At 33.8% G+C, this 24,228-nt stretch overlaps 1 non-coding gene across 1 annotated transcript; it reads right to left on the bottom strand.

Annotated features, from left to right (window-relative positions):
* Nucleotides 1-2,166: 2,166 nt before the first annotated feature.
* LOC143689162 (U6 spliceosomal RNA) lies at nt 2,167-2,269 on the bottom strand. Its single transcript, XR_013178625.1, has one exon. It is a non-coding gene; the product is annotated as a U6 spliceosomal RNA (small nuclear RNA).
* Nucleotides 2,270-24,228: the final 21,959 nt, after the last annotated feature.

The raw sequence follows: 24,228 nt of genomic DNA, 5'->3' as shown, positions 1-24,228 counted from the left end.
TTAAATTCTGATTTCTGTTACAGTTCTTCTCATTTGATAATTATCTCTCCATCTTGAGGGATATCTGGGCACCAACTCAGAATTCTAACTGCTTCAAGGCTGAAAAGGGGCATTGTCATTAAGGGACAGAGGAATGAAACAATGAAACCAGTTGTTATTCTTGGAGAGTCCAGTATTTCTGGGTTTCAGAAGTTCTCTGGCATTGGAACAATCTAGAGGTTATAAGTCTCTGCAAAACAAACTTACCAAGTAAAATTTTATAGTGCTTAGGATATTTTTCAAGTTTCCAGGAGTACTGTTGATTTTATTGTTGAGTTTTATAAATTTTTTGTATATTTTGGATGTAAGTCCCTTGTCAGAAATGAGATTTGCAAATATTTTTCTTAGTCAGTGGCTTGTCTTTCCATGTGCTACAGTGTCATATAATATTTTCATTTTGATATAGTCCATTTTTTTTGATTTTGCACAGGCAGGCACTGGGAATTGAACCCAGGTCTCCAGCTTGGCAGGCAAGAACTCTGCCACTGAGCCACTGTGGCCCGCCCAATATAGTCCATTTTTTCAATATTTTTCTTTTGTAGATTGTGCTTTTAGTGTCATATATGAAAGCTCTTTGCTTAACCCATAGTCCTAAATATTTTCTCCTAAAAGTCTTATTTTTTTTCATTTTATATGCATGTGTATGATCCAATTTCAGTTAATTTTTCTATAATGTGTCTTGTAAAATGCTTATAAATTTTTTCTATAATGTGTCTTGTAAAATGCTTGTAAAAGCTTGTAAGATGCTTCCAGAATGTGATATACCAGAAATGGATTGGACTTTTTTTTTTGGGTGCATGGTCCAGAAATCGAACCCAGGTCTCTCACATGCAAAATGAGCATTCTACCACTGAACCACCCATGCACCCATTGGATTGGCTTTTATAAATGGGGATTGTTAAGTTATAAGTTTATAGTTCTAAGACCATAAAAATGTCCAAACTAAGGCATCCAGATAAAGATACCTTAACTTATTAAAAGCTGATGTCTGTCACATGGAAGGGCATGTGGCTGGCATCTGTTGGTCCTTGTTCAGAGTTCTGTTGCCTTCAGCTTCTGATTCCAGTGGTTTCCACCCTAAGTATCTGTGGGCCTTCACTTGGCTCCTGTGGAACACAACTCTGGGTTCTGGCCTGCTTAGCATCTCATAGGAAGGTACGTGGTGACCTCTCCTGGGCTCTGCATCCACAAACATCAGTGTCTAGACGTCTTCTCTTTCTTTTGGCACTCCGAGTATCTCCAGATGTCTGCATCTCTGTCAGCTTTGAGGAAATGGTAGTTTCTTCAAAATGTCTCTCCCTTTAAAAGACTTCAGTAAACTAATCAAGACCCATTTTGAATGGGCAGAGTTATATCTCCATGTCATTAAAAGGCCACACTCACAATTGGGTGTACCACATTTCCAAAGAAGTAATCTAACAAAAGGTCATACCCACAATTGAGTAGGCAGTCTCCATGGAAACAATTTAATCAAAGATTTCCACCCTACAGCATTGTATCAGGATTAAAGGACATGGCTTTTTTTAGAGTACACACTTTCAAACCAGCACAGTGTGTTACTCTGTGTCAAGTTCATTTACTTGCTTATGGATGTACAAATGACCTTGTATCATATGCTTAAAGATTGTAATTTCTCCATTCAATTATCTTTGCACCTCTGTTAATAATAAGTTGAATATATTTATGTGATTCTCTTTCTGAGAATCTCTATTTTATTCCAGTTTTCTATTTTTCTGTCCTTCTATCAATACCACACTGCTTTGTTTATCTTAATTTTATAATAAGTCTTCAAATTGGTTTATGTGAGTCCTCTAAATGTATTCTTTTCCCCCAAAGTTGATTTTCCATGTAAGATTGAGAATTGGCTTAAGGTTGTCTACAAAAGGGCTTGCTGATATTTTTTTGAGGATTGGCTTGAATCTATAGTTCAAGACTAAAATGAAGATATCAGTCTTGCCATCCATAAATATAATATATATCTCCATTAATTTAAGTGCTCTTTGATTTCTTTCATCAGTGTTCTGTAGTTTTCAGCCTATAGATCCTGTACATGTTTTGGAAGATTTATATTTAGGTATTGTTTTTCTTTTGGTGCTATTATTAATGATGCTTTTATTATTATTTTTTTTAAATATGGAATGCTTCACGAATTTGTATGTCATCCTTGCACAGGGGCCATGCTAATCTTCTCTGTATCATTCCAATTTTAGTATATGTGCCGCTGAAGCAAGCATGATGCTTTTATTTTTAAGTATCAGTTTCCAATTCTTAGTTACCAGTACCTAGGAATACAATTGATATTTGTATATTGTTCTGCAATATACAAAATCTAGGAATAGATACATCATTTGTTTTTTTTTTTCCAATCTGTATATTTTTATTTATTTCTCTTTACTGACTTTACTGGCTAGAACCTCTAGTACAATGTTGAGTAGAAGTGGTGAGAAATGTCCTCTTTGCTCCAGTTGTTAAGAAGGAGAACTTTCAGTCTTCTACCATTAAGAATAATATTATTTGTAGGTTTTTTGTCAAGTGCCTTTTTCAGTTTTTGGATTTGTTTCTCTTCCTAATTTGCTGAGAGCTTTTGACATGTATGGATGTTGAATAGTTTGAAATGACATTTTTTCAACCACTAAAATGATCATTTTTTCTTTAGTCCATTATATGGTGAATTAAATTTATTGATTTCCAAATGTTGAACCAACCTTGCATTCCCATAATATACCTTACTTCATCATAACATATTATCATTGCTGAACTTGCTACTTTGTTGAAGACTTTTTGGGTATGGGGGGTGGGGAGGTGGGGTGAGGTGCAGGGTACAGGAATCAAACCCTGGTCTCCTACATGGCAGATGAGAATTCTACCACTGAACTACCCTTGCCACTGCCCTGAAGGCTTTTTAAGGTCTACAGTTTTCTTTTGTTGAAATGTTTTCATCTGTTTTTTTTTTATAGGCTATTTTAAAAATGAGGGCATTTTATCATGGGTCTTGATTGGGAGAAAAGGTGCTATCACTGAATGTGGTAAATTTAAATATCATCAGATTGAGTGGATAACTATGTTAAAGACATACCACAGTTTTAGAAAATTTGGTAATTTTATTTTTTTCACATCTCTGCTAAATCTGTTTGTTAAAGATGGACTGTTTTTCTTTCTCTACTGCTTATTCCTATGAATTTATTCTACTTATTTACTATAGAGAATTAAATTCTACCCATTTGAGTTGAAAATGACAGTCTAGTAAATTTATAAAATAAAGGGTTTTTAATTTTAGAATTAAAAATTTCATTCATCCCAGTTGCTTTTCCATTTCATTTTCTATCCCTAGACACCCAAATGTGAAAGGGAGTGCCATCTTAATAAAATGGATAATTATTATAGAATCCTATCATTCTTGTTTTCCTATCAGCTGTTTTCTACAAGCAAAATGCCAAAATTTGGGAATTTTTTGTTGTACAATTTTGTTGTGTTCAAGAAAATTTCAACCTTACATGGGAAAGTCAAAAGTCATCTCTTGCTCCATTTCAAGTTACCCCAAGACTTAGCAAAATAAGGCAACATGCCTTTTCTGAAGGTTGATTGCAATCCAAAAGTGTCTAGCTGGGTGATTCTGGATCAGCATCTCTCCTGAGATGGCAATCAAGCAGGGGCTGCAGAGGATGCTGCCAAAAAAGCTCACTTACATGACGTTGGCTGGAGGCTTTGTTCGCAGCCATGAATTGCTGCATAGCAGCTGGATTCCCGCGAGTTATCTAAGAAATAGAGAGGGCGGGAGAGTGCGAGAACAACTGAGAGAGAGAGCAGCAAAGACGAATCGCAGCGTCTTTTATCACCTGTTCTCAGAAGGAATGGACAGTGACTCCTGCTATATTCTACTGGTCATGCAGACCACCCCTAGGAACACGTGGGAGGAGACAACAGGGTGTGAACACCAAACGGTGGTGTTCTATTTTAGTTAAATCATGACTACTTTAGTCTCCTAAGAGAAATGTGATAGTATAAAGAGAAGAAAATGTAATCATTTTCTGTGAGAAATTTGACCTTTAAAAAAAGGGCTCATTCTTTAAAATGATGGTTTGGGGGCCAGAAACGGTGATTCTACCATTTAAAAGCTGATCTCAGAATACAATTCTTAGTTTTTACCTAGTTTCAGAAAATTCATTTATGATCACACCATTGAGTAGCTTAGTGATTATTGCTGATAGATATTCAGTGTTCTGAAAATGACAGAAAAGAAAGATTTCACCAGCTCTGTTGGATGGGGGAAGAAAGCGTGGCAAATGAAATATTGGTCTCTATCCCAACATCACAAAGTAGCTAAAAGCTTTTCCTGATCCTAGTGGGACCTTACTAATAGGAAGTAGATGATAAAAATTTTAAGATTCCACACTACTGGGCCACTGATATGCCCTTCCATGTTTTCATAGATACTGAAAACAGTCCAGGCTTCTGTACACTTGCTTTTATTTTTATTTTCCTGACTCTAACAGCCCTTAGGGGAAATCAGTTTCTTCATTTCTCTTTGTTGACAAGAAATGAGGCCCCTCAGATAAATGGGTAAATTCCCAGCCATATCTTGACTTTTCTACCTTAGATTTTTCATGTGAAACTTTTTTAAACCCTGGGGAAAGCAGTGATTTTCTTAGTTTTTGCTAGCTGTTTTTTACGTTCCAGGATTCCATTTTTAAAGACAGAAATAATGTTAAAAACAAAATTTTTATTTTTTAATTTAACAAGTAATAATACAATAGTTGAGTAAATATTTTAAAAACATGTATGATTGAGACAACTAATAGAAGGCTAATGTCAGAATTTTGAATAGACACGTATCTGAGGGTAAAAGTTTTGCAATTACAAAGGCAGAAATCTTAATATAGATTATCTTGATCAAAATTGAATCAACAAATCTAAAATTGTTAGACATTTAGGCTAATTATAGTCTTTTCCATATTAAAACTGCAATGTATATTCTGGAATATGAAATATATTCCTGATAAATTCCTTAAATATTTCCTTGTGGTAAACTTGTGAAAATACAATTGTTGAATCAAAGGTTATTTGTCAAAATGCCTTCCAGAAAACTACTGATTTACGTTTCTGTCAACTCTGCATGTAATCAACACTTACTTTAATGTTTTAATCTAAAAGGTAAATGATATAGTTGTTCTAACTTCCAATTCTTTGATAAGTAGTAAAATTAATATTTAAAAACATTTTAAATATTTTTGGTGTTTTGTGGTTATGATTTTGTGAATTACCTGTTTATAACTTTTATCCCTCATCCCAATTTTTATTGTCTTCACTTACAAAGTGCTTGATTACTTATAGTCCTTGGTTCATAATGCCTTATCTTCATGGATACATTGATCCATTCATCTTTTTCTGTTATTTTATGTACATATGTATGAATGTGTGTACTATATTTTTAATATTACTCACCACAAAACTCAATAATCAAAATGAATCCATAACTTCCATCTCCCTATAAATATCTCCCCAATACCATTCCTTGTCCCTTGTCTCCTCTAGGATTAAGCACTATCATGATTTTTCACTTGCATTCTCTTGCCTTTTTTAATATCAATTTGTACTGTATATAAATCAACAACATAGACAGCATCTTATTTTTTTATTTTTATACAAAGGATATCACACTCTGTAGTCTTCCTTTTTTTCTGGCAATGTGTTAGTTAATTGCTTTTCTGTGTACCTTTCTGCATAATAATACTTCATTATGTAAATATGCTACAATTTATCATCAGGTCTCTTGTCTATGTGTATTTTGGTGAGTTCAGCATGTTTGCTATTATAAAGAGGGTTAATGTGGATAATTTCATATATGCAATTGTACAAGAGTTTTTCTGGAGTATATACCAGTGCTATTGCTGGTTCAACTTTATAATACAGTGCTAAATAGTTTTTCAAACTCGTATACCAATTTAAACTCCCAGTTGCAATGTGAAAGAGTTCTATATCTTCTCCAATATTTGGTATTATCATATTCCCCTTTTTTTTCCCAGTCAGTTGGCTATAAAAATGATCTGTTGTGATCTTCATTTGCAATTAATTTGCATTATTGGTCATGCATATTTTCTCTTTTGTAAAATTCATGTTTATATCTTTAGCTCATTTTTCTGTTGAATTGTCTGTCTTTTCCTTTTTTAAATGAATGAAATTTTGAATTTGTAGGTTATATATAAAGCAACTGTTTTCTCCTCACTGAAGTTTCTCTTTTCACTTTCTTTGATATGTCTATAATGTATAGAAGTTCTTAAGTGAAAGTAATTGATTTAATCTTTTAATTATAGTTGGCACTTTGCATTTTATTGATGAAATCCTTTCCTGCTCCAAGATAGAAAATATCTTCAGCTGTGTTTTACTTGCCATGTTTTGAAGTTCTACACTCCCAGTTTCGATGTTGTTGTAGAAATCATGGTGAGCCACCCTTGCCCTTTTGGGTCAGCCTATTAAACCAGGCTCCTTCTCTCATGCTCACTTTTCTTCACTCTGGCCCTGACTCCTCAATACAACTGCACTCTCTCCCTATCACGGAAGCCCAGGCCACATATTGCTTTGGGCTCAGTTTAATGTTTATTATTCTTTTGAAGGTGCCTCCAGAGACTTTTCTTTTCTGTGAGACCAGTTATTCTCCCAAATATGAGTCACATCATGGATGTAGCAGCTCTTAAATGTGAGGGTTCCTACAACTCTTGCTGTTCATTCAGGAAACAGGAGACCATATATATATATATATATATATATTTCAACCCTGCTGATTTTAGCAGCTTCTTAATTTATTGAGAATCTTAACTATTATTTTGTTTTTTAGAAGCTAATTTTTCAAATTGCTATTGCCTTTTAGATTTGATATTATTGTGCATTTTACATTTCAGTGCATCATATCCAACTAACTCTCCTTTTTGTTTATCTTTCTTTTTAATTTCAGAAAGATTTTCCTACACTAATATGATGGAACCTATTACACATATTTCACTCTCATACCTATATAGATTAATGCTTTATTTAAATGGTTATTTCTTTAGGTATTTGTCTTAGTGTAACAAAAGAGGGTGGGGTCTATGTTTTTTGTCAAATATGCAGTCTGATTTTCAAATACATTAATATAAAGAGAAAATCCTCTAATTAGGAATGTCACCTTCATGACATATCACATGGGGTCTTTTTTATATTTTTTATGCTGTTCTACAAATTTTTCATTTTTCTATTGCCAGAATAGCTTCCTTTTCATAAGCTGGTATTGTAAGTATTCTCTCACTCAACATTTCGATTTTTTGTTCTGGCTTAATATATATGTTGTTACCTTGTGGAGGAAATTTAAATTTCTTTGCCAAATCCAAAATATTTCCCCTGGGATCTTGCTTCAAATTGTGTTAAATATATAGATCAACTTAAAAGAAAACAGAGGCTATAGCCTTTCAATCCCTAATATTCTTGCCCAAGAACATCATTTGTCTCTTCATTATTTCAAACTTTCTTTATGTCTCCAGGTCAAATTTTCCTCCTAAAGTTCCTCCAAATATCTTATACAGTGTATATGTAGACATTTCACAATATGTTAATGCTTTAAACCTTTCACCAGTTGTTCACTATATAAGTTCATAGTCACTGTAAATCATTAAACATTACAAGCATATAGGAAACAGAAACTGAAGTCCTCTATGAATCACTCCGTCATAATTAATGGTAACATTTCTGTTCATATTTCCAGACATTTAGGATTTATATATGTATGCATGTGTGCGTGTGTGTGTGGTGCAGCTTGGGTATTTGTTATTTTTTGTTATTGTTTTTTAACAGAAATCCAAAGTAAATTCTGAAATTTACTTTTCTGTTGATCTGACAGTATGTGGTAGAGATATTTCTGTAATAATGCATTGTTTTACCCCATTCTTTTAATGACTTCATAAATTTCTGATATAATATTATACCATAGTTTACTAAGTCATTCTCCAACTGATGTCCATATGGGTTGTTTCTATATTATTTCATTTCAGACAATAGCAAAGTAAATACCTGGATGCAAGTCTATTTGTGCGTATCTGCAAGTATTTTTCTAAAGTAGATTTTTAGGAAAAAATTATTGTTTCTAAGAGTATGATGCTAAATTTATAGTTATATCTAAAAATGATTTCCAATTTATAATCCCACAAAAAGTGTTTTTGACACTTTTCCTAAACTATATTAATACTTGAACTAATTTGATAATTTATTATTTATCTTCTATGTCCTTGATTATTAATGACATGGAATAGTTTTCATGTATTTTTTTCTACGTATGTGTTTCCTGTTTTGGAATATCCTTTACCATTCTTTACTAATGGACTGTTATCTTTCTTTTTGATTTTTAGAAGCACTTCATATATTGTTCATGCTAATCTTCCAATTAAATGAGTTGCAAATATTTTCCTCCACCATTTGACTATGCTTATGGTAACTTTTGCTATATAAAAGCTTCAGTACATACATCTTAAGTATTCTCTTTCATAGGAGTGATTAGTGCATTTTAAATTTTATTGTGTTACTATAGTAGTCCAGTTTTTGTATCAGGCTTTTTCATGCCTCATCACAAATAAGCATTCTTCAGCCATGTTTTTCACAACATTTATATCCTCTTTTAATACTGTAGAGTCTTTTAATCTCCCCTGAATCTGATGGAAAAGTATTTCCCCTTTCTCAGAAGTTAGGGCTATAAGTCATCATTTAAATTTTCCAGGAAATTCTGAGAAGGGAGCTTCTACTTTACTTTTGTTTTTCCCACCCTTAACCCCTGCATTGAGGATAATTTTCCCCTTGACCTGGAAGCCTTTTTCTACTACATTAAGAGATTTTTGGTCAGAAACTGTTCCTCTACATTGGAGTAAGTCACACTGTCTTTGAGCAGCTTGATCAGAAACAAAGAAACAAAAAAGGAATACCGCACTTATAATTCAATTTATTGTCATTATAATAAATATATATAGATTTGTTCACATCTATTCATATGCCCTTAGGGGTAGTTTCTTTTCCCGGTTCATGCCAGCCTCTAGGTTCATTTCTTCTGGTTGAGGTTTAAATCCTTTGCTAGAAAGTCCTTCATTTATTTTCTTCCTTCAACATTACATTGTTTTCTTCAGAAAGGGAAGTGCTTTTTTTTTTTTTGAATGGTGACTTTCTTTCTCCCTAGTTTATTCTTCCTTTTTTTGGGCCAGTTTTATAAGTATAAGGAATTTTGAAGGTTGTTTTTGCATTTTTGTTCCTTTTGCTTAATTTAACTTATTTGCCATCTTTGCACTCATGAAACTTGAACATCAAACTGGGTTTGTCAGGGACTTAATATCTACATAACGCAAGGTGCTTAAAAAGCTAAGGAACTACAGTAAGATAAAAGTAAAGGAGGTTATTTGTAACAACATATGGAATATAACAACCATAAAAAGTCTTTAAGAGAGTTAGTTAGAAAAAGTAAAATTCTGTAGAAACTTTCTAAAATCAGAGAAATTTTATTCTAACTTTTAATCAATTGAATTGTAAGTAAAGTTTTTTTCTCAAATCTTTGTCCTTTATTTGTTGTTGTAGCAGAGGCACATATTGTTACCTTCATAAACAAGCTTCATTGTTCATCAAAGACTTGTCCTTGACTAACAGGACTTAGTGCAGTTTGAACTTTCTGTTTTTAGGAAATTGTCTCATAATTTACACTTGTACACATATTTGAAGCTTTATTTGAAAGTCATGGTATGACAATTTTGCTGGGATTATACTGCTTTTAAAAATTACTTTTATTAATCCAACATAATTAAATGGGTCCAAAGTTAATCTCTTCACCTTAAGTAGAATAAATATTAAAGTTACAGGTTTTTATTGAGACAAAATCTGTCATAAGTGGCATAGGGGATTCAGAATATATGGCTCTTATTCAAAAGAAGCTTACAATCAGTCTGGCAAGAAACAACATATGTAACAGCGATGACTCATCAATGGTTTATATAAGAAATAATTAGGTTTCCTTACTTTTCAAGATAATTTAAATAATGTCTTTAAAAAATGAAGTATTCATAGATATTTACTGTGTATGGAAAGTAAACTTTATAATTTGGCAAAAGAAAATCAAATTTCATTTCTTGGACAATGGCTTCTGTTGTTTTTGTTTTATTTTTTGCATTTTCAGCAACTTCTTTCACAACTAACAAAAAAAGGTACTTCAAAATTTTATGACCCCTTAGAACAGTGATTGTTAGCATTTTGGGGGTTCCTAGACCTCTTTGAGATTCTGATAGATGTTCTGTACTATTCCCAGAAGAATGCATATGTATATATACACATATATACCTAATACATACAACATATTTAGTTTTGCATGAGATTTTAGTAGATTCATGGAAGCCTAGTTGTAGTATCTTAGGTTTCCATTGAGATTATGGCAAGAGCCTCTGTTTTAGAATTATTTTCCCATAGTTATATTGGGACATTAATGTCCATACATGTGCACAGATGTGTATGCCCATGTGTAGGTTACCCACAGGTAGTCCTGGGAAGTCCCAGTTTACACCAGTTATTCCTGTGTTCTATGACATTTTGTATTTTTTCTAAAGTTTTCCTTTTTAAAATCAAGTCCTTATATTAACAGTTTGGGTCAGTGTACCTGCACTTTGTACTTCTAGTTTCTGTCACTGTCTCTCTTAATAATGTATGGGTACGTGTGTAGTGAACAGCATTTTCTCTTGGATATGTGGTTAAATTTGAAAGATGATCAGCAGTAATTTGACTCTCTCTTTCCCAAGAGAGAATATCCAGGTTATTTTATGGATATTGACAAATTGATTCTAAAATTTGTATGGCAAGCATAAAAACCCAGAATAGCCAATAGACTATTGAAGAACAAAGTTAGAGAACTGGCACTAGCTGACTTCAAAACTTATAAAGCCATAGTGATCAGGTAATATGGTATTGGCAAAATTATAGACCAGTAGATCAGTGAAACAGAAGAGAGAGACCGGAAACCAAGCATTTATATCCTACAAATTCAGTTAAATTGATCTTTGACAAGGGAGCAAAGGCTTTTCAGTTGAGAAAGGATAGTCTTTTTTAACAAATAGTCCTGTAACAACTGGGCATCCACTTGCAAACAAACAACCACAAAAAAAGTATCTAGATACAGACTTAACAGTGTTTACAAAAATCAACTCAAAATGGATCATAGACTTAGATATAAAATACAACACTATAAAATTCCTAGAAAATAACTAGGAGAGAATCTAGGTGACCTTGTGTTTGACAGTGACTTCATAGACACAACCCTAAAATCCTAGTCTCTGAAAGAAAAATAAATGATGTTGAACTTCATTAAAATAACATTTTACTGTTAAAAAGGCTGAAAAAGGAATCAGCCTTTCATCTAGAGATACGGATGAAGCTGATATGGATAGGACTAAGGTAAATCAGAATACTGGGTAAAGGAGGATCTGGCCCATATTTTCCAACTTCACCCTCTGTGCTAGATCAAAGGGAGAGATGTTTACTTGGTGCACAATCTGTATTTTGAGTAGTACATTATGTAATTTAACTTGTATGATCAGTTTATTTGATTACCATAATTACATGGAATCTTGAATAGGGCATGAGATCTTGTTGGTTTGTACAGGTTAGTGTGATACCCCAATATATCTCATAGTAACTTGGGCAGAGAATAAAAATGTATTTGCAAAGTCCCTTTGGGGGACTGAGGAGAAAGGAGGAAATATTGAACTTCCCCATCTGAGGAATTCCTAATATTCTTACAAGCAGTGGGGACAACCAGTTCAAAAGGCTGAGCCCTCAATCTTGGGGCTCACCCTCTGTGAAGCTTATTCCTGCAAAGGAGAGGCTAAGTCTATGATAATTACGCTTAGAGTCGCCTCTAGAGAGCTTCTTTTGTTGCTCAGATATGGCCAATCTCTCTACGCCAACTTAGCAGGTGAACTCACTGCCCTCTCCCACTTACATGGGACATAACTCCCCAGGGTGTAAGTCTCCCTGACAACGTAGGACCTGACTCCTGTGGATGAGCCAGGACCCAGCATCATGGGATTGAGAAAGCTTTCTTGACCAAAAGGGGGAAGAGAAAAATGAGACAAAGTAAAGTTTCAGTGGCTGAGAGATTTCAAACAGAGTCAAGAGGTTATCCTGGAGGTTATTCTTACACATTGTATAGATATCTCTTTTTAGTTTGTGGTGTATTGGAGTGGCTAGAGGAAAGTACCTGAAGTTGTAGAACTGTGTTCGTCTTCAACTCCTTTGGGTAAATGCTGGGAGTACAATTGCTGGATCTCATAGTAAGACTGTGTCTAGCTTTGTAAGAAATTGTCAAACTGTCTTCCAGAGTGACTGTGCCATTTTGCATAGCCACCAGTAATGAGAGCTCCTATTGCTCCATATACTCATTGATATTCAATATTGTGAGTGTTAAGGGTTTTAGCCATTCTGATAGTGTACAGCAGTATTTCATTGTTGTTTTAACTTACAACTTCCTGGTGATATATGATGTTGAACATGTTTTAATATGTTTGTTTGCCGTCTTTGCATTTTCTTTGGTGAGGTATCTGTTCAGCAGTTTTGTTTATTTTCAATTGGGTTGTTTGTTTTCTTATTTAGTTTTAAGAATTCTTTGTATATTTTAAGTACAAGTCCTTTGTCAGATATGTGTTTTTCAAATATTTTATCTCAGTTTGTGGCTTACCTTTTCATGCTCTTGCCAATATCCTTTGCAAAGCATATTAAAAAAAATTATACTGAGAAATACACACACACGTATAGTACAACCGTATTATACAATTGGTAGCTCACAATATCATCCCAGAATTGTATATTTTTCACCATGATCATTTTTAGAATGTCTGCATCACTCTAGAAAAAGAAATAAAAAGAAAAAAAAGAACTCATACATCACACACATTACCCCTCCCTCTCATTGACCCACAGTATCTTAATCTACCCAATTTTTACCCTTTATTTCCTCCTATTATTTACTTATTTTTATCCTTTTTTTTACTCATCTGTCCATACCCTGGATAAAATGAGCATCAGACACAAGGTTTTCACAATCACACAGTCACATTGTAAAAGCTATACACAGACTTCTTCAAGAATCAAGGTTACTCACCAAAAGACTTGAAAACTTCTGTCTACCCAAAAATTGGCACACAAATTTTATAGCAGCTTTATTCATAATTGCCTCAAATTGGAAGCAACTAAGGTGCCATTATATAGGTGAATGTATAAATAACCTATGGTATATCCATATAATAGATTATTATTCAGTGATGAAAAGAAATGAGCTTTCAAGTTACAAAAAATATGGAGGAAACTTAAATGCATACTGCAAATAAACGAAGCCAGTCTGAAGAGGCTATTTACTGGATGATGCCAATTATAGGACATCATGGAAAAGGCCAACTATAGCAACAGTAAAATACCAGTGGTTGCCATGGATTCAGGGGTTTGGGGCAGTAGTCATAAACAGGTGGCACGCAAGGCATTTTTATGCCAGTTTTGAAACTATTCCATATGATAACATTTTGGTAGATACATGACATTCTGTATCTGTCAAAACCCATAAACTGTACACAAAAAGTGTGAGCCTTAAACTATATAGGGGCTTTAATTACTAAAAATGTATCAATATTGGTTCAGCAATTGTAACAAATATACCACAGTGATGCAAAATGTTAATAATAGAGGAAATTGTGTATGTGTGTGTGTGCGTGAGCTTTGTGGGCTGTATAGGAATTATTTACTTTGGTGTAATTTTTTTTGTAAACATAAAACTACTCTAAAATTTTATCTTTTAGAAATAGTTAATGAATTTTGTCTTCTCAAGAAATTTTATGTTGAATGTGCTATTTGCACGTAATGTTTGACAGTTACCTTCTGTGGTCAGCAGAATAATACATATCTCATTACCCTGTAAATAAAAATAAAACAGAAAATTTGCTGAGAAATCATCACTATCTAGGTAAAAAATTCATATCTATTTTAAGACTGTGCCTGTAGATGATGGTGCTACATGTACAGTTGCACAAGGTACATTTACATGCCATCCTGTCAAGCATGACTTTTCATTTAGATCTATGACTAAATTGTTCTAAATTAAATCCACTCACTTTTGTTGGTCTTTTACCTAAACCTGTTGTCTTTCAGTATTCTTTTATTGTCTCCTATGATTAGGTCCTATAAATACTACTTCTAAATATGTAAGAGATTTTACGTATCTTTATTGTCCAACTCCTTTGCCAGTCTCCATCTTCAGAGTTAGTTCCTTACCCTGTCATTTCATGTTAGCTGAATCAATAGCCTAATAGATTTCCCCACATTTACTCTTTCTTCCCTCCAATAAGCTTCCCACAAAGTACCCATAGTATTCTTTTCAAATCACAATTTGATTATATCCCCTTGCCCTTGTTGCTTAAAACATCTTAATGACTTTCCATTGATCTTGGAATAATGAACACAACATTTAATATGGTCCACAAGGCTCCTGACTACATCTCCGAAACTGTACCTCCTCACTCCTGGAAATGTCCCTTCTTTCTTTTGTAACTATTAATTATTTGTCAAGTCTCAGAACAGTTATTAATTCATCAAAGAAGGTTGCTCAAAATTTCCATGGCAAGTCAATTTCCATACTATGTGTTCTCAATTCCTGGCTTATACTGCAATTTAACATTTTAGTTATTTGCATGTTATTCCCAACCTTTATCATAACTAGATGGAGGCCTTAAAGAAGCAAGGATGGTTTTATTCACCAGCACTAGAATAGTTCCTAGCATACAAATAAATATTATTAAAATACTACTTTTGAATGTATGGGCTTCATGATTATAATATACTTAATATTATCTTGATTATCTTATTTTTAAGAAGTGCAAAGAAATCAATAATCTTTCATAGAAAAGTAAAAAAAAAATCAATGATATTTTCAAAGAAAGGGAAAATAGTTGTCATAGTGGAATATAGTAAAAAATTGAAAGGTTGTACAGACAAGGCAAACCACCTAAATATTATTGGGTATCACAATTTCCTCCACTTGTAAACTGGAAAAAATATTCCCACTTCATTGGGCTTTTTGAGAGGTTTAAATAAAATTAAGTTTGTGGAACTCAATGTCTGACCTGTAGTGGGAACTCAATAAATACAAATTTGTTCTATCAAACAAAATTTCAATTTTGGATTACAACTTCACAGAGTATCACATTGTTTTGAGCTTGTCTTTTCCATAAAAATCATTGAATTTGCTAGAATGATTAATTTTAATATAAGCCTGATCATAATGAATTGTTAGTCTGGAATATTAGGATGAGTCTTGTCCATTATCCTCTGTCTATGTCAGACATTTTAGTAACTATATTTGCATTTGCATTTTCACAGTGATTATTTTTACTTTGATTTATGATGTCATTTTCTCTTCCACACTTTGGATTCTGATATTATCTAACTCATTTGCTATTTTGTCAGTGTCTTCAAAGGCTGGAATTTGTTGATCAGATAAATTCTTTGGAGAGATTATTCTTTTTATGCTTCAGATTTACTCTATTTATTCATACTATCATTCTGAAGTTTCTGGCATCGTCTTCCAAAGTTCCCTTACTTTCTTTTTAAATTTATCCTCACACTCATGGCACATGGTCTGAGGTTTGTAGAGAAATTAGAAAGAAACTGATATGATGATATAGTTAGGAGGGTCAAGATAAAAAAAAACATTTCTTAATAGCTTAAAAATAGTCCAGTTATTTACATTATATTGATACCAGGCCAGCCATGTTTTGTTCAAGCAATACTAATTGATAAATTAGTAGCATAAATTGAATAGATTTACCCTTTAATTATACAAGCTAGCATTCTATAATAAAATTTACTAGTAATACTTTGGTTACTTTATTTAATTTTCTCCCAAAACCATGGTTTACAAAATACTATCAGGCAAAACCTTGCCTAGTCTGAGATGAATTTGTACCTTTGTTCAAATTAAAGAAGGAATTCAGTTGTCAAATTTGTTTTATCAAGATTCAATGGTAACAAAAACTTTTGTGTGTGTGTGGTGTGCATGTCCAGGCACCGGGAATTGAACCTGGGTCTCTGGCATGACAGGCGAGAACTCTGCCTACTGAGCCACTGTGGCCAGCCCAAGACCCTTTTTTTTTTTTAGAGAATTTGTGTGTTTACAGAAAAATCATAAATAAGATAAAGGATTCCTATATACCACCCTATTACATTTACTACAATTGATAGCACATTTTTTAGAATTGTACTATTCACAAGAGTCCAGTGAAGTTAGGGTTCACTGTGCAGCATAGTTTCATGCTGTTTTTTTTTTTTTGTTTTTATTCTGTTGCCATACATACAATCTAACATTCCCTTTAAATCACACTCAGATATATATTTCAGTGCTGTTAATTCTATTCACATTGTTGTGCTACCATCACCACCATCTGTTACCACATGTTTATCATTCCAAATGGGAACCCTGTTTTAAGCTTTAATATCTCACTTCCTGTTCCCACCCATTCCTCCCCCTGAAAACCTGTATTCTAGATACTGATTCTATGAGTTTACTTATTCTAATTTTTTCAAATCGGTGAGATCAAACAATATTTTTCCTTTCGTGTCTGGCTTATTTCGCTTAGCAAGATGTCTTCAAGATTCATCCATGTTGTCAAATGTATCAAGACTTAATTCCTTTTTAAGGCTGAACAGTGTTCTATTGTATGTATATGCCACATTTTGTTTATCCATGCATCAGTTAATGGACCCTTGGGTTGCTTCCATCGTTTGCCAATTGTGAATAATACTGCTGTGAACACCAGTGTAAAAATATCTGTGCAAGTCCCTGCTTTCAATTCCTTTTGGTATACCTAGAGTTGTAGGATTGCCAGGTCATATGGTAGTTCTATACTTAGCTTTCTGAGGAGCCGCCAAATGCCTTCCACAATAGCTGCACCATTTTCCATTGCCACCAGCAATGAATGATTATTCCTATTTTTCTGCATCCTCTCCAACACTTGTTTTTTTTCTGTTTTGTTTTTCACAGCCCATGTAATACAAAAGCAATTTACAAACCTAGTTTGGTAGTACTGAGATTTCTATGTTAACACTGGTTCCTTTGTTGATTATGTGGAGCTTGTTTTTCAGATAAGAGATTTTTATTAACTGCTTTTATTTCAAAGCCAACAGTTGACAAGTGTTAAAGTTTGTTTCATTCTATGGCAGCTTGGATGTGATTAAAAATTGTGTTCTAAGTTTGGACCTCAATCTGATGTTTCAACTTTTTAATATAAGTTCTGCAAAGCCTGGGCTAACTACTTAGAGCACACACAAAACAAAATTAGAGAAACCAAGTACATTGCATTGAATCAATAGTAATCCTAATTTTTAGTTCTTACCTATTCTTAGAATGAAAGTGGATTTGTAGAAAACAGTAGCTCCTATCATTGAGTAAACAACTAAATTAAAATTTAAAAATTGCAGATTTGGTAGACATAAGTCAATTTAGAGAACTGATCAACCCAGAGAAGGAAATGTACTGTCCTGCATTAAAGCAAGAAAGGTTTCTGAGGCAATTACTGGATATTAGGTATGTTAATCATTCCCCAGCCTTTCCTTAGCTGACAATCTACATGCAGAAACCTAATTTACATGTCTACATGTTTATAAAATCTTAGAACATGGATCAGTTCAGAAATGATTTCATGCCCTACAATTATTCTTAAAAAGTCATGTTAGCAGCCCATATTTGCATAAATATATTCTTAAATTTATTTTCCTTTTCTTGATTTTTGATTGGCATCAAAAGAAAAACCTTTCTATTAATTGGCATGATTCTTGAATTCTGATTTGCTTTTATTACTGGGTATCCAACTTCTGATATCCCATGATTAAAAGTAATACCACCTGATAGGTATCTGTGTACTTGTTCATAAAGTAGAACTTCATCGACCACCTCCTCGCCTTAGGTACAGTGCTAGGCATCAAAGGATTCAGTGGTGAGCTGCTCCAGATCCTGGTCCTTGCCTCACAGAGTGAATTTTAGATGAGTTCAGAGTTAAACAAGCTACTCTTAGCTGAGATCTGAAGGCTGAGATCTCATGGAAGGAAACCTCTCCAGTTCCTGCCTTTTGGCATATAGTTCTGAAGCTCCAGAATATGCAGCAATACTGGACAGAGCACAAAAAACATGAGTAAAGAAAAAGGCATAGTATATCTTTTTTTGATAATGCTAAATTTACCAAATCTAAAAATTTATCTTTTATCCCTAAATCATGTCATTATTACTTTTTGTTAATGTGATTACTGTGTATTTCCTTTAATAAAATAACTGGTAGTTTTTCTAAAATGCTCTTACTTGGCTGAAAAGAATTCAAAATTGCAATCCTATATCAGATCCTCTCATTATAAGTAAAATTATAGGCCCGTGAAATCCAAAGGCTGAGAACCATTGTGTCAAGTTGTTTCCCATGCAGTAGTATCTTTCTCCTGGTAGTCACTCTGTGGTTTGGTTGCTCAACTCTTATCTGATGGACATTCTTCATCACTTGAAACTTTGATTTGGAATTCCACCTGATTTGGAATTCTACTTTCATCATTTGTTAGCTGATTAAATTTGGGAGCATTTGCCTAACTTATCTGTGCCTTCTTCATTATGGGGATAGAGTAACTGCCTCTTCAGGGTTTCTGTGATGTTTGAGTATATCCACATAAAGTATTTGGAACTGTTTATTGTACCAGCTAAGCCCTCAGTAAATGCTAATTAATACTATACTCAGTATCATACTTTCATTTTCAATAGCTGACTAATGCTTATTTTACCTTTATCTTTAAAAGCATTTAAAAAAAAATGCTTTATTTACCTTATCTGTACAGCTAGAAATTGTACATTCCCCTTATAGATGGCAGATAAAAAACATGTAACACTTTCCTCTAGCTGGTTGATACCAAATTTCTAGAACAGCCCATACTATTTCTCACAGTCGGGGCATAATTTGACTTACTTGAATGAGCCTTGCCCTATTTCCTTCCTTGACCCTTTCTCAGGTGTGTGTGGTGATCATGGACAAGCTGTTGAACAGTGATAATGATTTTATCCCATGTAGCCAAGGGGTTCACTAACGAGGCAGCATCCTTAGATATCAGTCCATACAGAGGCTGGATGAGGTAGCACCCTTTTAGAACTGAATCCCGCACCCGGTGTCTGAAAATCAAAATATGAGAATTCAAGGAAAGTTAGTCAGAAAGCATTTCAATATCAAAGAAGGTTGAAATTATAATTTATTAATTTTTATGGAATAAATGTTAAGTAGACTTTCATATATTCAACAAATGCTATTTGAGAGCCTACTGTGATTCAGACATTTCAAGGTGTCTGAGATAAAGAGATCAACAAAATATAACTCTCTCCTAGAAAGACTTGTAGTCTAGTGGGAGGTTAGATCTCTATATAAATAAATAAATGTGGCAGAGTGTTGTTCTCAATACTAATAGAATTCTTGGGGCAAGGGAGGTAGTCATCCTCAAACAACATAGAATTTCCCTTTAGGACCTGAGGAAGGGAAAAACAGACCATGTTGATCTGTAGTTCTAGAAGTGAGAAAGGCAAGTTTGAAACTCAGTGCTAAGGCCTGGAACTTGGGGATTGTGGGGTAAGGGGGAAGATATCAACATTTGAGCAACAGGTCATATTCTGAGTGAGTAAGGATTGGAGGTTGAGCCTATGTCCATGGAGTTCTAGCGATTTATATCCAGTATTTACTATCTCAGATGAGGGTTGTGTTTGGACGATAAAACAGTGTAAGTATGAAGATGGGGATTAAATGGCTTCTGGTGTGGAGAAGATATATGGTGAGACTTAAAGTCTAGATGAATTTCATACTAATGTATTGATTTGGGTTCCTTTTTAACCTGAAAATTTTCATGACAATGAAAAAGCGGTGAAGTTCTAACCTCACTGCTGTAATGTCATTCTTCACAATATAGGTTTTAAAAGTCTTTCAAAATATCTTTCAGGTTAAGATATTGTTCTCCAGCCATATACTTGTTCTGTATTTTTACTATTATAGTAAAATATCATACTATCATAGGCTCAACCTCCAATCCTTACTCAATCAGAATATGACCTGTTGCTCAAATGTTGATATTTTTGAAGTTGAAATGTGTTGGATGAGGGGAAAGGAACTAGTAACAACTCATCCCTGAGTAATTTTTATTTCCTCAAAGTTCTTATCTTATTAAAATAAATGCACACATCTATCGTATATATATAATATAATTATATATGTCATATATTAAACATATAAATATATATACACAAATTCACACTACATATATTTAACTGGTTTATACTCATTCTTACACACACAACTAAAAAGTAAGTTCTTTATGTGTAATAAACCCACATTTAACTGGCATTATAATTATGGCTGAATTCTTAAAAATTCACATCTAACAATTTAATTTCATTGCTCATATATCTTTCTTCAATAAGTAAGTATGAAACTTTTTATAGAAATTTGAAATTTTAACTTCGAAAAGGAAATACTTTTATATATTTTAAAGGCATAATTAGCTGTTGGTTCTTTGTTTCTAAAAATCAGTCAGATATTAGAGGGAAATGCTTGAAACTGTTGAATTGTAGTCCAGTAGCCTTGATTCTTGAACATGAGTGTATAACTATGTAGCGTTTATCGTGTGATTGTGTGATTGTGAAAACTTTGTGACTGATACTCCTTTAATAGAGTGTATGGACAGATGAGTAAGAAAATAAAGACAAAAAATAAATAAATAATAGGGGAAAGGGGGTATGGGAAGTTTTGGGTGTTCTTTTTCACTTTTACTTTAATTTTTATTCTTATTTTATGTTTTGAGTAATGAAAAGGTTAAAAAAAATCAGTGGAGGTGATGAATGCACAACTATATGATGATATTGTGCACACTGATTGTATACTTTGGATGACTATATGGTATGTGAGTATATCTCAATAAAATTGCATTTTAAAAAATCAGTTAAATGTGCAATCAATCTTTTGTGATTTTTAAAAATTCAGCATCAACTCTGTGAAGGCTTCTACTTAAGAAAAGATGGATAGAATTTTGCTTAATTAATAATTTCCAAATGATGAAAAAGAAGATCCCCTCTTTAGTCCTGTTTTCTCAGAAACCAAATATTTAGGATGAGTCATAAATTAATCTTTAGTTTTCAATTTTTATTCTATGGGTTAATTTTTTATCTCCATAAAAGGTTTCCAAAGTATGGTATGTGTATAAAGGGTACAGTTTATTTCTGGGTTCTTTTAGCCCATGAACACTTTTGGAGAGAGAGACAGAAAGAGAGTGTGTGTATAGCACCAAAGTTTCACTGAGTAGAAAACATAAGCTGCTCTCATCATTTTAATATTATCGTTTTCTGACTTCTGTTTTATGGTTGAGAACTTTTTTAGTTCACTTGTGGTTTCTTTTTTTAAGATTTTTTTTGTCCTTGTTGTCCTGCTGTTTCCTCATAAAATGTGCAATTGTTGATTTTAAAAAAAATCTATTTTGGGATAGATGCTGAGCCTAAACAGTCATGTCTTTCATCACTTCTGAATAACTTTCAGCTGTTATATAATACTGTCTATCCCCCATTATCTCCACCATGTCCTTCAGGAAAGGCTGAACATATTTTGCTTTTGTCATTATATCCAAGAAACCTGTTATTTTCTTTCCCATGTCTTTCTGTTTCTGTGTTATAAGTTGGGTAATTTTCTCATCTATTTTTTATCTACAACTTCTGTCTAGATGGGTCTAATCAACTAAGTTTAATTTATAAATTTTTCATTTCTGAGAGTCCCATTAGTGTTTTGCTTTTCTATTCCTATGCATACTTTGTCTGGAGGTTGGGAGGTGCACGGTCCGGGAATCGAACCCGAGTCTCCTGCATAGAAGGTGAGAATTCTACCACTGAACCACCTGTGCACCCAAGTCCTATGCATACTTTTACATGACTTCTTTTTGTAACCATTTCTAGTTAAGAAATTCTTAGGATGTGTCTGCTGACTTCTACTTATGATGAGTTGTTTACTCATGTATTTATAATTTGGATTTTGAGCACATCTACAATTTTTGTTTCATTCTTCTGCAGGCTGATGTGAGGAGAGGAACTCTCTAGATTGTTTGGGTAGTAGACACTATTGTTCTTCCCACTAAATCTCCTTGGATCCCATCTGTGGGTTCTGTTTTTCCAGATTCTATTTGCTTTGCCTCTTGTGATTTAATTCTGTATTTGAGATGTCTCCCTCTGGGCTACTGGAGCCAGTTACTTTGTAGGCTCAGAGGGTCAAAGTGTCTGAGAGATCATGTCTCCACCCAGGCAGATTGTAGCCTATGATTGACTGTTGTAAGAGTAGAAAAATTCAGCTTTCTTGTCTTGTGCAGAACAAACTCAGAGATATAATTCATAATCCAGAGGTCCCCACAGAAACAGGCAGAAGCCAAGTCTTTTTCTGATATTGCAGGCTTGTGTGGGCTTTTTACCTTCTTTGCTCTATTTCCCCTATTTAATCGGTTTATCTGGAGGAGAATTGCCTTAATAAATCAATTGTATACACATCCTCATCTCAGGGCTTTCAACTTTGGAACATGATTTAAGCCTGCTTTTCTTTGGGTTCTCCAAAGTGCTCCAGTGTTATGAACTATGCCAGATACCATATATTCAAATTCCAAACTTGTATGAGGACAGTGCAAGTTTATAGTTAGTTTGTCAAGGTAAACTACTTTTTTTTTTTTTTTACTTCAGTCCAAACAATGGTCAGATAAGCAAGTTTTTAAAATCTTCTTGCGAGTAGACAGATTCTTCCTAGTTTATATTTTATGAAGGATATTGGTCATGTAGGATCCCAAATTCAAGTGTGAGCCTCACTTTTAATCCCCAGTTGGCCCTGGCCCAAGCTTGTCTTTCCTGTTTCGGCACACCAGTGAACCTAAACCCTGGTTACTGAAATTGGCAAATTCTCCATAATTTTCATAGCCTCAAGCCATATACTTACTGCCATGATTTTTAAATTCCCTTTCATTTTTTATACCTTCAGATTTCCTATTTGTTATGAGTTCAACAATGCAATTAGAAGGGTGTTCTATATGTATAACTATTTAATCAGGATACTGGCGTGTTATGTTGTGGCTGGGACTTCAGATTACCTTGACTGACATATTGAGAGAAATGGACATCTCTGATATCAACTGTATTACTGAGCTGGTATATGGATTTGGCAATATGATACAAGAGTGTTCTAGGAGAAGGTTGTTTTAGGAGAAGGTAGAATGTGTTCTAAAGCAAAAAGATACTGTTGTAATTGAGTTTTCCAAATTTATTTATGCTCTGTCTTGATTTTTCTGCTCCCATTGTCTCTAAAATCTATTCTGATCAGACATTTGTCCCTACCACTCCAACAGAGGTTGTACCATACCATTCTTATGCAATGGTCAGTTCACAGTTCTAATCTTAGATATTATCAGCTCAGATATACTCAACTATTTTGTTTCAGGGACTCTAGACTGTTCTGTGTTCCTTCAAAATGGCAGGCAGACATCTACATCTAGATCTTTTTGCTGGCTCCTCTAGCCAATCACTTTTCCCATAGATGTGCTCCTGGCACATTGCCTCACCTCCCCAGGGTACCTGCAAGCACTGCCTCCTCTGGGTGATCCTCCCTGGTCACACTCTCAGATACTGCAGCCCTTTTTTCACTTTCTGTCTTCCCTATTCTGTTTTTATTTTTCCTTTAACTCTTACCAGTCTCTAATCTAATATTTATTTTGCTTACTTATCTTGTTTATTTTCTGTTCTCATTTAAGCTCCATGACAATGGGATTTATGCTAGTTTTGCCCCTCCTTTATCCCCATCGCCTATAATAGTACTTGGCAGCACAGTGGATGCCCAACAAATTTTTTGTTGAATAAATGCATAAATGAATGAGTCAACAAAGCATAGAAACATCTTTTGTATTGACGTAAATTATAGATGGCAAATATTAGAATATTATTGTGGTATGAATACTTGGCAATCTTTTTCACAGCATCCATTTATATTTACTTTATTATCTCTTTGTGCCATCTGTAAGCCAGAAACCTGAGTTGGAAAGGTCAGACTCTATGACCTGGAGCTATCACATAAAACAGGGTTCCAA

This window comes from Tamandua tetradactyla, chromosome 6, assembly GCF_023851605.1.
Source record: "Tamandua tetradactyla isolate mTamTet1 chromosome 6, mTamTet1.pri, whole genome shotgun sequence".
Taxonomy (NCBI): Eukaryota; Metazoa; Chordata; class Mammalia; order Pilosa; family Myrmecophagidae; genus Tamandua; species Tamandua tetradactyla.
The sequence above is the reverse complement of the archived record's forward strand: the minus strand, read 5'-3'. Positions and strand labels throughout refer to the sequence as shown.